The following is a 13,364-nucleotide window of genomic DNA, read 5'->3' as shown; positions in this document are numbered from 1 at the left end:
TTCAATCTCTCTTCCTCTTCCTTATCGCTCTCTCCCTCCCTCCTTGTTGCACTTTTCCCCACTGTTATCCTGAGTGACCAGAATTGCCCATCATGTCATTTCTGCTTCACAGAACTTACTGCCAAATCGGTAAAAACTCTCCCAACACTAGCCCCACTCTTCCTACGAGACGGAAATGCTATCATCATCATCGATCTCTTCGCTGTTATCTTCATTGTATTGTTCATCACCTTCAGAATTATCCTCCTCCATTCGTCATTTCATGGTCCATTCATTGTAGACATTTGTCATTTAATTTTCCATTCCTTGTGGTAATCTCCTTCATTTCTCAGTCTATTCTGTGGTAATCTTACTTTCCATTATCATCCTCCGGTTCCCCACCAGCAGTCTGTAACAGAAAAAATGAGAAATGTGAATGTTTAATGTTTAGTTTTAAAATTATCTTAATTTAACATTCAGTAGCAACTGCTCAGTGACTGTCTATCTGTCACCAGACACCATAATCCCATAAAGGGTGGCCATTTGACACTGAGTTAGTTGTTTTACAGGGAGGGGCACCAACCCTCCACCAACACACTTGTTGACACGTAGGGAGCACGTATGGTTTGGTTATATGGTTACCACCCAGCATTGTAAATGGTTTCTTGGCTTACAGGAAACCATTTGGCTTGTCACTCAATGTAAAGCCACCTGTAAAGGATAGAAAAGGAATAAGAAGTGACAGGAAAGATAGAAATAGGAAGAGAGGAGTACTTCATCAAAACAGTCTCCAGCACGAAGTATTGGGGCAAAATGAATGTCATACGCCTGTATGCACATTTTTTATTCACCATTCAATAGGAACCACAGCACTCGGAGGACTGTATGCTGTTTAGATTGATCCAGCTTAAACGAAGACTTACTATAATAATCTTTCGTATTTTTCTCTATCCTTCATCACCTTCCTGCCCTTTCATTCTTGCGTTTTCCTTATCCCCTTCATCTCTCGCCTTCTTTCCACATCTTTCCCTTCTGTTACTTCCTCCATTCTTCATTCCATCTTTCCCAGTTGCTTCACCTTCCTTTTCCGGCACCCCCCTTTTCCTTCCATAGGCCTACGTTTCCACACCTACGTGTTCCTATCATTCCACCCTTCCCAGTCGCTTCACCTGCCTACGTTTCCACTCCATCGTCAGCTTGCACCATTATCATTGTTCTTATCACCTCCCTGTTCCTCTTCCCCCACCTTATTGCTTTTCCCTGCTGCTGCTGTGGCGTTAGCCCTAGCCCTGCTGCTGCCCTCGCCACCCAGGATCCCCGGGGTCGGCTGCCGCCCCTGCCACCCAGGAACCCCTGTCGCCACCCACTGACCAGAAACCTCTGGCCCTGCTGACCAGAAATTCCCAGCCTTGCTGCCGTCCAGAAATCCTCAGCCCTGCTCCCACCAATTTTCCCCTGGCCCTGCTGCCAAGGATCCCCCCGTCCTACTGCTGCCCCCACTGCACAGGGCCCCCAGTGATTCTGCCACCCCCACCGCCCAGAAATCCCCAGCCCTGTTGCTGCCCCAGCTGCTTAAGGCCCCCCGCCCCTGCTGCCCAGGGCTCCCCAGCACAGCCGCCGACACCCACTACCCAGAAATCTCCGGCCCTGCTGCCGACCCCCACTACCCAGAAATCCCTGGCCCTGCTGCTGTCCAGGATTCCCCAGCCATGTTGCTGTCCAGGATTCACTGGCCCTGCTGTTGCCTAGGGCCCCCCAACCCTGCTGCCACCCCTACTGCCCAGGATCTCCTGGCCCTGCTGCCACCAATGCTGCCCAGGGCCTCCCAGCCCTGCTGCCCAGGATAACCACTGGCCCTGCTGCCACTCCAGCTACCCAGGGACCCCTTGTGTATTAAGAAATCATGATGGCAGAATAAAGGAGCAATGCAAGTGACATCTATTGGCAAAGAGGGTAAATACAAGTGTAATATGCTTAATAAAACATTTAATGTATAACCTCTGAAATAGGGTCTAATGAAGTGTCTAATTGTGAATAAATTTTTATTAATAAAAATGATAAATTAACAAAAAAAATTACAGAAAATGCATCAAATATATTAAGTTTTTAAAATATTTTAATATTTTTTAAAAGAATCAATTAAACATTTCACAAAACCTAAATCTTGGCACATTAATTATAATTAATTTTCTTCAAAATAAAATTGCATTATAATTTAACATATTACACTTGTGTTTACCCCCCAGTGCCAGTAGATGTCTCTTGCGTCACTCATTTATTCTGCTCTCACAATTTCATGGCCCTTCATGGCCCTTGCGATTTCATAGCCCGCGTGATTTCATGGCCCTCATGATTTCATACCACCTTGCGATTTCATGGCCCTCGCGCTTTCATAACGCCACCTCTCCTGCCCAGAAATCCCCTGTCCTACTGCCACCCATAATACTCTGGCCCTGCTACTGCCTACTGCCCAGAGCCTCCCGGCCCTGCTGACGTCCCCGCTTCCCCTGGACCCCGGGCCCTGCTGCCGCCGCCCCTGGACCCCCAGCCCTGCTGCCACTCCTGCTGCCCCTGGACCCCCGGCCCTGCTGCCACTCCTGCTGCCCCTGGACCCCCGGCCCTGCTGCCACTCCTGCTGCCCCTGGACCCCCGGCCCTGCTGCCACTCCTGCTGCCCCTGGACCCCCGGCCCTGCTGCCACTCCTGCTGCCCCTGGACCCCCGGCCCTGCTGCCACTCCTGCTGCCCCTGGACCCCCGGCCCTGCTGCCACTCCTGCTGCCCCTGGACCCCCGGCCCTGCTGCCACCTCTGCTGCACCAGGACCCCTGGCCCTGGTGCCCCTGGCCCTGGTGCCCCTGGACCCCCGGCCCTGCTGCCACCTCTGCTGCACCAGGACCCCCGGCCCTGCTGCCACCTCTGCTGCACCAGGACCCCTGGCCCTGCTGCCCCCAACCCCCATCACCCCTGCATCCATGGCCCTGCTACTGCAGTCCCTACACTCTAGGCCCCACTGCTACTGTCCCTACACGCCAGGCTCTACTGCCCCAGGCCCTGCTGCTGCCGCCACCGCCCCTGCCCCCCTACCGCCGGCTCCCCTAGCCCTGCTGCAGCTGCCCATAGATCCCCCGCCCTCCTGCAGCTGGCCCTGGCCCCCAGGCCCATCTGAAGCCGGCCCTGCACCACCCGGCCCTCCACCACCTGTCCCTCCTGCTGCCGCCGCCCCTGGCCCCCCGGCCCCTACTGCTGCCGCCCCTGCAGCACAGGCCCTGCTGCACAGGCCCTGCTGTTGTCCCTGCTGTTGTCCCTGCTGTTGTCCCTGCTGACCCTGGTCCCCCGGCCCTGCCACCGCCGCCCAAGGATCCCCAGGCCCTGCTGCTGCTGCTCCTGGACGCCCAGCCATGCTGCCACTGCTCCTGCAGCCCAGGTCCTACTGCTGCCACTGCTTCTGCAGCCCAGGTCCTACTGCTGCCACTGCTCCTGCAGCCCAGGTCCTACTGCTACCCCCCCTGGACCCCAGGCCCTGCCGCCACCCCCCCTGAATCCCAGGCCCTGCAGCTGCTCCAGCAACCCAGGCCCTGCCACTGCTGCCCCTAGCCTATGCCACCCTGCCCCCCTGCTGCTGCTGCCCCTGGCCCACCTTGCCCCCCTGCTGCTGCTGCCCCTGGCCCACCTTGCCCGGCCCACGCCGCCCCTGGCCCACACCGCCCTGCTGCTGCCCTTGCCCAGGCCCTGCTGCTGCCCCCCCCTGGACCCCCAGCCCTGCTGCCCCTGCCCTTGCAGTCCCTGCCCTTGCAGTCCAGGCCCAGCTACTGCTGCCCCTGGACCCCCAGCCCTGGCCCAGCTGCTGCTGCCGCTGGATCCCCAGCCCTGGCCCAGCTGCTGCTGCCCCTGGATCCCCAGCCTTGGCCCAGCTGCTGCTGCCCCTGGACCCCCAGCCTTGGCCCAGCTGCTGCTGCCCCTGGACTCCCAGCCTTGGCCCAGCTGCTGCTGCCCCTGGATCCCCAGCCCCGCTGCCCCTGCCCCGCTGCCCCTGCCCCTGCCCCTGCAGTCCAGGCCCAGCTGCCCCTGCTCCTGCAGTCCAGGCCCAGCGGCCCCTGTCCCTGCCTCTGCAGCCCAGGCCCTGCTGCTGCCGCCGCCGCCCAGGCCCTGCTGCTGCTGCCGCCGCCGCCGCTGCCCAGGCCCTGCTGCTGCTGCCGCCGCCGCCGCTGCCCAGGCCCTGCTGCTGCTGCCGCCGCCGCCGCTGCCCAGGCCCTGCTGCTGCTGCTGCTGCCGCCGCCGCCGCCGCCGCCCAGGCCCTGCTGCTGCTGCTGCTGCCGCCGCCCAGGCGCTGCCGCTGCCGCCGCCCAGGCGCTGCCGCTGCCGCCGCCGCCGCCGCCCAGGCCCTGCTGCCGCTGCCGCCGCCCAGGCCCTGCTGCTGCTGCTGCTGCTGCTGCTGCCGCCGCCGCCCAGGCCCTGCTGCTGCTGCTGCTGCTGCCGCCGCCGCCCAGGCCCTGCTGCTGCTGCTGCTGCTGCTGCTGCTGCCCCCGCCACCGCCCCTGCAGCCCCCGCCACCGCCCCTGCAGCCCAGGCCCTGCTGCTGCCGCCGCCCCCACCGCCGCCGCCCCTGCAGCCCAGGCCCTGCTGCCCCTGCCCCTGCCCTTGTCCCTGCCCTTGCCCCTGCCCCTGCAGCCCAGGCCATGCTGCTGCTGCCCCTGCCCCTGCAGCCCAGGCCCTGCTGCTGCTGCTGCCCCTGCCCCTGCAGCCCAGGCCCTGCTGCTGCTGCTGCCCCTGCCCCTGCTGCTGCTGCCCCTGCCCCTGCTGCTGCTGCCCCTGCCCCTGCTGCTGCTGCCCCTGCCCCTGCCCCTGCAGCCCCTGCCCCTGCAGCCCCTGCCCCTGCCCCTGCAGCCCAGGCCCTGCTGCTGCTGCTGCTTGCTCCTGCCCCTGCAGCCCAGGCCCTGCTGCCGCTGCTGCTGCTGCCCCTGCTCTTGCCCCTGCCCCTGCAGCCCAGGCCCTGCTGCTGCTGCTGCTGCTGCTGCCCCTGCAGCCCAGGCCCTGCTGCTGCTGCTGCTGCTGCCCCTGCCCCTGCCCCTGCCCCTGCTGCCCCTGCCCCTGCCCCTGCTGCCCCTGCCCCTGCCCCTGCTGCTGCTGCCCCTGCCCCTGCAGCCCAGGCCCTGCTGCTGCTGCTGCTTGCTCCTGCCCCTGCAGCCCAGGCCCTGCTGCTGCTGCCGCAGCCCAGGCCCTGCTGCTGCTGCCGCAGCCCCTGCCCCTGCTCCTGCAGCCCAGGCCCTGCCGCTGCCGCCACCGCTACCGCTGCCGCTGCCGCCACCGCCACCGCCCCTGCAGCCCAGGCCCTGCTGCTGCCGCCGCCGCTCCTGCTGCCGCCGCCGCTCCTGCAGCCCAGGCCCTGCTGCTGCCGCCGCCGCCCCTGCAGCCCAGGCCCTGCTGCTGCCGCCGCCGCCTCCCCTGCAGCCCAGGCCCTGCTGCTGCCGCCGCCGCCGCCCCTGCAGCCCAGGCCCTGCTGCTGCTGCCGCCGCCGCCTCTGCAGCCCAGGCCCTGCTGCTGCCTCCGCTGCCTGTCCCTGCAGCCCAGGCCCTGCTGCTGCCTCCGCTGCCTGTCCCTGCAGCCCAGGCCCTGCTGCTGCCGCCGCTGCCCCTGCTCCTGCAGCCCAGGCCCTGCTGCTGCAGCCGCCGCCCCTGCCCCTGCAGCCCAGGCCCTGCTGCTGCCGCCGCCGCCCCTGCCCCTGCAGCCCAGGCCCTGCTGCTGCCGCTGCCCCTGCAGCCCAGGCCCTGCAGCCCAGGCCCTGCTGCTGCTGCCGCTGCCCCTGCAGCCCAGGCCCTGCTGCTGCCGCCGCTGCCCCTGCCCCTGCCGCCGCTGCCCCTGCCGCTGCCCCTGCCCCTGCCCCTGCCGCTGCCGCCGCTGCCCCTGCCCCTGCCCCTGCAGCCCAGGCCCTGCTGCTGCTGCCGCCGCCCCTGCTTCTGCAGCCCAGGCCCTGCTGCTGCTGCCGCTGCCCCTGCTCCTGCAGCCCAGGCTCTGCTGCTGCTGCTGCTGCTGCCGCTGCCCCTGCCCCTGCCCCTGCAGCCCAGGCCCTGCTGCTGCCGCCCCTGCTGCTGCCGCCCCTGCAGCCCAGGCCCTGCTGCTGCAGTCATCGCCCCTGCAGCCCAGCCCCAGCTGCCACCGCCCCTGAACCCCTGGCCCTCCTGCTGCTTCCTGCAGCCCAGGCCCTACTGCTGCCGCCCCTGCAGCCCAGGCCCTCCTGAGGCCACCCATTCTCCTGCTGCCCCTGAACCCCCAGCTCAGTTGGAGCATCCTTACTGCAGCTGGCCCTGCTGCCACCGCCTCTAGACCCCTGGCCCTGGTGCTGCCGCCCCTAGACCCCTGGCCCTGGTGCTGCTGCCCCTGGATCCCCAGCCCTGCTGCTGCCGCCGCCCCTAGATTCCAGGTCCTGCTGCCGCTGCCCCTGCCCCTGAAGCCCAGGCTCTGCTGCCGCCACCCCTGGATCCCAGGCCCTGCAGCCCAGGCCCTGCTGCTGCCGCCCCTGGACCCCCTGTCCTGCTGCTGTTGCCCCTGAAGTCCAGGCCCTGCTGGCCCACAGGTCCTGCTGCCCCTGTCCCTACAACCTAGGCCCTGCTGCCACCGCCCCTGGCCCTGCTGCCGCCGCCCCTGGCCCTGCTGCCGCCGCCCCTGCTCCTGCTGCCGCCGCCCCTGCCCCTGCCCCTGCCCCTGCCCCTGCCCCTGCTGCCGCCGCCCCTGCCCCTGCCCCTGCTGCCGCCGCCCCTGCCCCTGCCCCTGCTGCCGCCGCCCCTGCCCCTGCCCCTGCTGCCGCCGCCCCTGCCCCTGCTGCCGCCGCCCCTGCCCCTGCTGCCGCCGCCCCTGCCCCTGCTGCCGCCGCCCCTGCCGCTGCCCCTGGATCCACGGCCCTGCCGCTGCCCCTGGATCCACGGCCCTGCTGCTGCCGCTGCCCCTGGATCCACGGCCCTGGGCCCCCGGCCCTGCTGCTGCCGCCCCTGGGCCCCCGGCCCTGCTGTGCCTCTGGGCCCCCGGCCCAGCTGCCGCTGCCGCCGCCCCTGGATCCCCGGCCCAGCTGCCGCTGCCGCCGCCCCTGGATCCCTGGCCCTGCTGCCGCCGCCCCTGGCCCTGCTGCCGCCGCCCCTGCCCCTGGCCCTGCTGCCGCCGCCCCTGCCCCTGGCCCTGCTGCCGCCGCCCCTGCCCCTGGCCCTGCTGCCGCCGCCCCTGCCCCTGCCCCTGCTGCCGCCGCCGCCGCCCCTGCCCCTGCCCCTGCTGCCGCCGCCCCTGCCCCTGCCCCTGCTGCCGCCGCCCCTGCCCCTGCCCCTGCTCCTGCTGCCGCCGCCCCTGCCCCTGCCCCTGCTGCCGCCGCCCTGCCCCTGCCCCTGCCCCCTGCTCCTGCTGCCGCCCCCGCCCCTGCCCCTGCCCCTGCTGCCGCCGCCCCTGCCCCTGCCCCTGCCCCTGCTGCCGCCGCCCCTGCCCCTGCGGCCGCCGCCCCTGCCCCTGCTGCCGCCGCCCTGCCCCTGCTGCCGCCGCCCTGCCCCTGCCCCTGGATCCACGGCCCTGCTGCTGCCGCTGCCCCTGGATCCACGGCCCTGGGCCCCCGGCCCTGCTGCTGCCGCCCCTGGGCCCCCGGCCCTGCTGTGCCTCTGGGCCCCCGGCCCAGCTGCCGCTGCCGCCGCCCCTGGATCCCCGGCCCAGCTGCCGCTGCCGCCGCCCCTGGATCCCTGGCCCTGCTGCCGCCGCCCCTGGCCCTGCTGCCGCCGCCCCTGCCCCTGCCCCTGCTGCCGCCGCCCCTGCCCCTGCCCCTGCTGCCGCCGCCCCTGCCCCTGCCCCTGCTGCCGCCGCCCCTGCCCCTGCCCCTGCTCCTGCTGCCGCCGCACCTGCCCCTGCCCCTGCCGCCCCTGCCCCTGCCGCCCCTGCCCCTGCTGCCGCCGCCCCTGCCCCTGCCCCTGCTGCCGCCGCCCCTGCCCCTGCCCCTGCTGCCGCCGCCCCTGCCCCTGCTCCTGCTGCCGCCGCCCCTGCCCCTGGCCCCCCTGCCGCTGCCCCTGGATCCACGGCCTTGCTGCTGCCGCTGCCCCTGGATCCACGGCCCTGGGCCCCCGGCCCTGCTGCTGCCGCCCCTGGGCCCCCGGCCCTGCTGTGCCCCTGGATCCCCGGCCCAGCTGCCGCCGCCGCTGCCGCCCCTGCAGCCCAGGCCCAGCTGCCGCCGCCGCTGCCGCCCCTGCAGCCCAGGCCCAGCTGCCGCCGCCCCTGCAGCCCAGGCCCAGCCGCCGCCCCTGCAGCCCAGGCCCAGCCGCCGCCGCCCCTGCAGCCCAGGCCCAGCCGCCGCCGCCGCCCTGCAGACCAGGCCCAGCCGCCGCCGCCCCTGCAGCCCAGGCCCAGCCGCCGCCGCCGCCCTGCAGCCCAGGCCCAGCCGCCGCCGCCGCCCTGCAGCCCAGGCCCCGCCGCCGCCGCCGCCGCCGCCCCTGCAGCCCCGGCCCAGCCGCCGCCGCCGCCGCCCCTGCCGCCCAGGCCCCGCCGCGCTGCCGCCGCCCCTGTTTCCCTGGCCCTGCTGCCGCCGCCCCTGGCCCAGCTGCCGCTGCCGCCGCCCCTGGCCCTGCTGCCGCCGCTCCTGCCCCTGGCCCTGCTGCCGCCGCCCCTGCCCCTGGCCCTGCTGCCCCTGGCCCTGCTGCCCCTGGCCCTGCTGCCCCGCCCCTGCCCCTGGCCCTGCTGCCGCCGCCCCTGCCCCTGCCCCTGCTGCCGCCGCCCCTGCCCCTGCCCCTGCTGCCGCCGCCCCTGCCCCTGCCCCTGCCCCTGCCCCTGCTGCCGCCGCCCCTGCCCCTGCCCCTGCCCCTGCTGCCGCCGCCCCTGCCCCTGCCCCTGCTGCCGCCGCCCCTGCCCCTGCCCCTGCCCCTGCTGCCGCCGCCCCTGCCCCTGCCCCTGCCCCTGCTGCCGCCGCCCCTGCCCCTGCCCCTGCCCCTGCTGCCGCCGCCCCTGCCCCTGCCCCTGCTGCCGCCGCCCCTGCCCCTGCTGCCGCCGCCCCTGCCCCTGCTGCCGCCGCCCCTGCCCCTGCTGCCGCCGCCCCTGCCCCTACTGCCGCCGCCCCTGCCCCTAGCCCCCCTGCCGCTGCCCCTGGATCCACGGCCCTGCTGCTGCCGCTGCCCCTGGATCCACGGCCCTGGGCCCCCGGCCCTGCTGCTGCCGCCCCTGGGCCCCCGGCCCTGCTGTGCCTCTGGGCCCCCGGCCCAGCTGCCGCTGCCGCCGCCCCTGGATCCCCGGCCCAGCTGCCGCTGCCGCCGCCCCTGGATCCCCGGCCCAGCTGCCGCTGCCGCCGCTCCTGGATCCCTGACCCTGCTGCCGCCGCCCCTGGCCCTGCTGCCGCCGCCCCTGGCCCTGCTGCCGCCGCCCCTGGCCCTGCTGCCGCCGCCCCTGCCCCTGCCCCTGCCCCTGCTGCCGCCGCCCCTGCCCCTGCCCCTGCCCCTGCTGCCGCCGCCCCTGCCCCTGCTGCCGCCGCCCCTGCCCCTGCCCCTGCTGCCGCCGCCCCTGCCGCCGCCGCCCCTGCCCCTGCCCCTGCTGCCGCCGCCCCTGCCCCTGCCCCTGCTGCCGCCGCCCCTGCCCCTGCTGCCGCCGCCCCTGCCCCTGCCCCTGCTGCCGCCGCCCCTGCCCCTGCTGCCGCCGCCCCTGCCCCTGGCCCCCCTGCCGCTGCTCCTGGATCCACGGCCCTGCTGCTGCCGCTGCCCCTGGATCCACGGCCCTGGGCCCCCGGCCCTGCTGCTGCCGCCCCTGGGCCCCCGGCCCTGCTGTGCCCCTGGATCCCCGGCCCAGCTGCCGCTGCCGCCGCCCCTGCAGCCCAGGCCCAGCCGCTGCCGCCGCCCCTGCCGCCGCCCCTGCAGCCCAGGCCCAGCCGCCGCCGCTGCCCCTGCAGCCCAGGCCCAGCCGCCGCCGCCGCCCCTGCAGCCCAGGCCCAGCCGCCGCCGCCGCCCCTGCAGCCCAGGCCCAGCCGCCGCCGCCGCCCCTGCAGCCCAGGCCCAGCCGCCGCCCCTGCAGCCCAGGCCCAGCCGCCGCCCCTGCAACCCAGGCCCAGCCGCCGCCGCCCCTGCAGCCCAGGCCCAGCCGCCGCCGTCCCAGCAGCACAGGCCCAGCCGCACCAGCCGCCGACCCAGCAGCACAGGCCCAGCCGCCGCCGCCGTCCCTGCAGCCAAGGCCCAGCCGCCGCCGCCGCCCCTGCAGCCCAGGCCCAGCCGCCGCCGCCGCCCCTGCAGCCCAGGCCCAGCCGCAGCTGCCGCTGCCGCCCCTGCAGCCGCCGCCCCTGCAGCCCAGGCCCTGCTGCCGCCGCCCCAGGCCCTGCTGCCGCCGCCCCAGGCCCTGCTGCCACCGCCCCTGGGCCCTAGGCTCAGCTGCCGCCGCCCCTGCAGCCCAGGCCCAGCTGCCGCCGCTCCTGCAGCCCAGGCCCAGCTGCCGCCGCCCCTGCAGCCCAGGCCCAGCTGCCGCCGCCCCTGCAGCCCAGGCCCAGCTGCCGCCGCCCCTGCAGCCCAGGCCCAGCTGCCGCCGCCCCTGGGCCCCTGGCCCTGCTGCTTTCGCCCCACTAGGACCTGTGGTCCAGGGGCAGCAACAGCAGCAGGGCCGGGGGTCCAGGGGCAGCAACAGCAGCAGGGGCAGCAGGAGCAGCAACGGCAGCAGGGGCAGCAGGGGCAGCAACGGCAGCAGGGGCAGCAACGGCAGCAACGGCAGCAGGGGCAGCAGGGGCAGCAACGGCAGCAACGGCAGCAGGGGCAGCAACGGCAGCAACAGCAGCAGCAACGGCAGCAACAGCAGCAGCAACGGCAGCAACAGGGGCAGCAACAGGGGCAGCAGCAACAGGGGCAGCAACAGGGGCAGCAGCAACAGGGGCAGCAGCAGCAGGGGCAGCAGCAGCAGGGGCAGCAGCAACAGGGGCAGCAGCAGCAGGGGCAGCAGCAACAGGGGCAGCAGCAGCAGGGGCAGCAGCAACAGGGGCAGCAGCAGCAGGGGCAGCAGCACCAGGGGAAGCAGCAGCAGGTGCCGCGGCAACAGGGGCAGCAGCAGCAGGGGCAGCAGCAACAGGGGCAGCGGCAGCAGCAGCAGGGGCAGCAGCAACAGGGGCAGCAGCAGCAGGGGCAGCAGCAGCAGGGGCAGCAGCAACAGGGGCAGCAGCAGCAGGGGCAGCAGCAACAGGGGCAGCAGCAGCAGGGGCAGCAGCAGCAGGGGCAGCAGCAGCAGGGGCAGCAGCAACAGGGGCAGCAGCAGCAGGGGCAGCAGCAACAGGGGCAGCAGCAGCAGGGGCAGCAGCAGCAGGGGCAGCAGCAGCAGGGGCAGCAGCAGCAGGGGCAGCAGCAGAAGTGGCAGCAGCAGAAGGGGAAGCGGCAGCAGCGGCAGCGGCTGCAGGGCAAGCAGCAGCAGGGGCAGCAGCAGCAGGGGCAGCAGCAACAGGGGCAGCAGCAGCAGGGGCAGCAGCAACAGGGGCAGCAGCAGCAGGGGCAGCAGCAACAGGGGCAGCAGCAGCAGGGGCAGCAGCAGCAGGGGCAGCAGCAGCAGGGGCAGCAGCAGCAGGGGCAGCAGCAGCAGGGGCAGCAGCAGCAGGGGCAGCAGCAACAGGGGCAGCAGCAACAGGGGCAGCAGCAACAGGGGCAGCAGCAACAGGGGCAGCAGCAACAGGGGCAGCAGCAACAGGGGCAGCAGCAACAGGGGCAGCAGCAACAGGGGCAGCAGCAGCAGGGGCAGCAGCAGCAGGGGCAGCAGCAGCAGGGGCAGCAGCAGCAGCAGGGGCAGCAGCAGCAGGGGCAGCAGCAGCAGCAGGGGCAGCAGCAGCAGGGGCAGCAGCAACAGGGGCAGCAGCAGCAGGGGCAGCAGCAACAGGGGCAGCAGCAGCAGGGGCAGCAGCAACAGCGGCAGCAGCAGCAGGGGCAGCAGCAACAGCGGCAGCAGCAGCAGGGGCAGGGGCAGCAACAGCGGCAGCAGCAGCAGGGGCAGGGCAGCAGCAGCAGCAGCAGCAGGGCAGGGCCAGCAGCAGCGGCAGCAGCAGCAGGGCAGGGCCAGCAGCAGCGGCAGCAGCAGCAGGGCAGGGCCAGCAGCAGCGGCAGCAGCAGCAGGGCAGGGCCAGCAGCAGCGGCAGCAGCAGCAGGGCAGGGCCAGCAGCAGCGGCAGCAGCAGCAGGGGCAGGGGCAGCAACAGCGGCAGCAACAGCGGCAGCAGCAGCAGGGGCAGCAACAGCGGCAGCAACAGCGGCAGCAGCAGCAGGGGCAGGGGCAGCAACAGCGGCAGCAGCAGCAGGGGCAGGGGCAGCAACAGCGGCAGCAGCAGCAGGGGCAGGGGCAGCAACAGCGGCAGCAGCAGCAGGGGCAGGGGCAGCAGCAGCAGGGGCAGCAACAGCGGCAGCAGGGGCAGCAACAGCGGCAGCAGGGGCAGCAACAGCGGCAGCAGGGGCAGCAACAGCGGCAGCAGGGGCAGCAACAGCGGCAGCAGGGGCAGCAACAGCGGCAGCAGGGGCAGCAACAGCGGCAGCAGGGGCAGCAACAGCGGCAGCAGGGGCAGCAACAGCAGCAGCAGGGGCAGCAACAGCAGCAGCAGGGGCAGCAGCAGGGGCAGCAACAGCAGCAGCAGGGGCAGCAACAGCAGCAGCAGGGGCAGCAACAGCAGCAGCAGGGGCAGCAACAGCAGCAGCAGGGGCAGCAGCAGCAGCAGCAGGGGCAGCAGCAGGGGCAGCAGCAGGGGCAGCAGCAGCGGCAGCAGCAGCAGCAGCAGGGGCAGCAGCAGCAGCAGCAGGGGCAGCAGCAGCAGCAGCAGGGGCAGCAGCAGCAGCAGCAGGGGCAGCAGGGGCAGCAGCAGCAGGGGCAGCAGGGGCAGCAGCAGCAGGGGCAGCAGGGGCAGCAGGGGCAGCAGCAGCAGCAGGGGCAGCAGCAGCAGGGGCAGCAGGGGCAGCAGCAGCAGCAGCAGGGGCAGGGGCAGCGGCAGCAGCAGCAGGAGCAGCAGCAGGGGCAGCAGCAGCAGGGGCAGCAGCAGCAGCAGCAGGGGCAGCAGCAGCAGCAGCAGGGGCAGCAACAGCAGCAGCAGGGGCAGCAACAGCAGCAGCAGGGGCAGCAACAGCAGCAGCAGGGGCAGCAACAGCAGCAGCAGGGGCAGCAACAGCAGCAGCAGGGGCAGCAACAGCAGCAGCAGGGGCAGCAACAGCAGCAGCAGGGGCAGCAACAGCAGCAGCAGGGGCAGCAACAGCAGCAGCAGGGGCAGCAACAGCAGCAGCAGGGGCAGCAACAGCAGCAGCAGGGGCAGCAACAGCAGCAGCAGGGGCAGCAACAGCAGCAGCAGGGGCAGCAACAGCAGCAGCAGGGGCAGCAACAGCAGCAGCAGGGGCAGCAACAGCAGCAGCAGGGGCAGCAACAGCAGCAGCAGGGGCAGCAACAGCAGCAG

At 71.8% G+C, this 13,364-nt stretch overlaps 1 long non-coding RNA gene across 1 annotated transcript in view; it reads right to left on the bottom strand.

Moving 5' to 3' along the window:
- Window positions 1-289: 289 nt before the first annotated feature.
- Window positions 290-13,364, bottom strand: part of LOC145411132 (uncharacterized) — a 120,763-nt gene continuing 107,688 nt past the window's right edge. The window contains exon 3 of the long non-coding RNA XR_013899377.1: window positions 290-388. This is a non-coding gene — a long non-coding RNA (uncharacterized LOC145411132). The remainder of the gene's footprint in view (window positions 389-13,364) is intronic.

This window comes from Coenobita brevimanus, chromosome 88 (genome assembly GCF_032717465.1).
Source record: "Coenobita brevimanus isolate Jiangsu-jjx chromosome 88, ASM3271746v2, whole genome shotgun sequence".
Classification (NCBI taxonomy): domain Eukaryota; kingdom Metazoa; phylum Arthropoda; class Malacostraca; order Decapoda; family Coenobitidae; genus Coenobita; species Coenobita brevimanus.
This window is presented reverse-complemented; position numbering and strand designations above follow the sequence as displayed.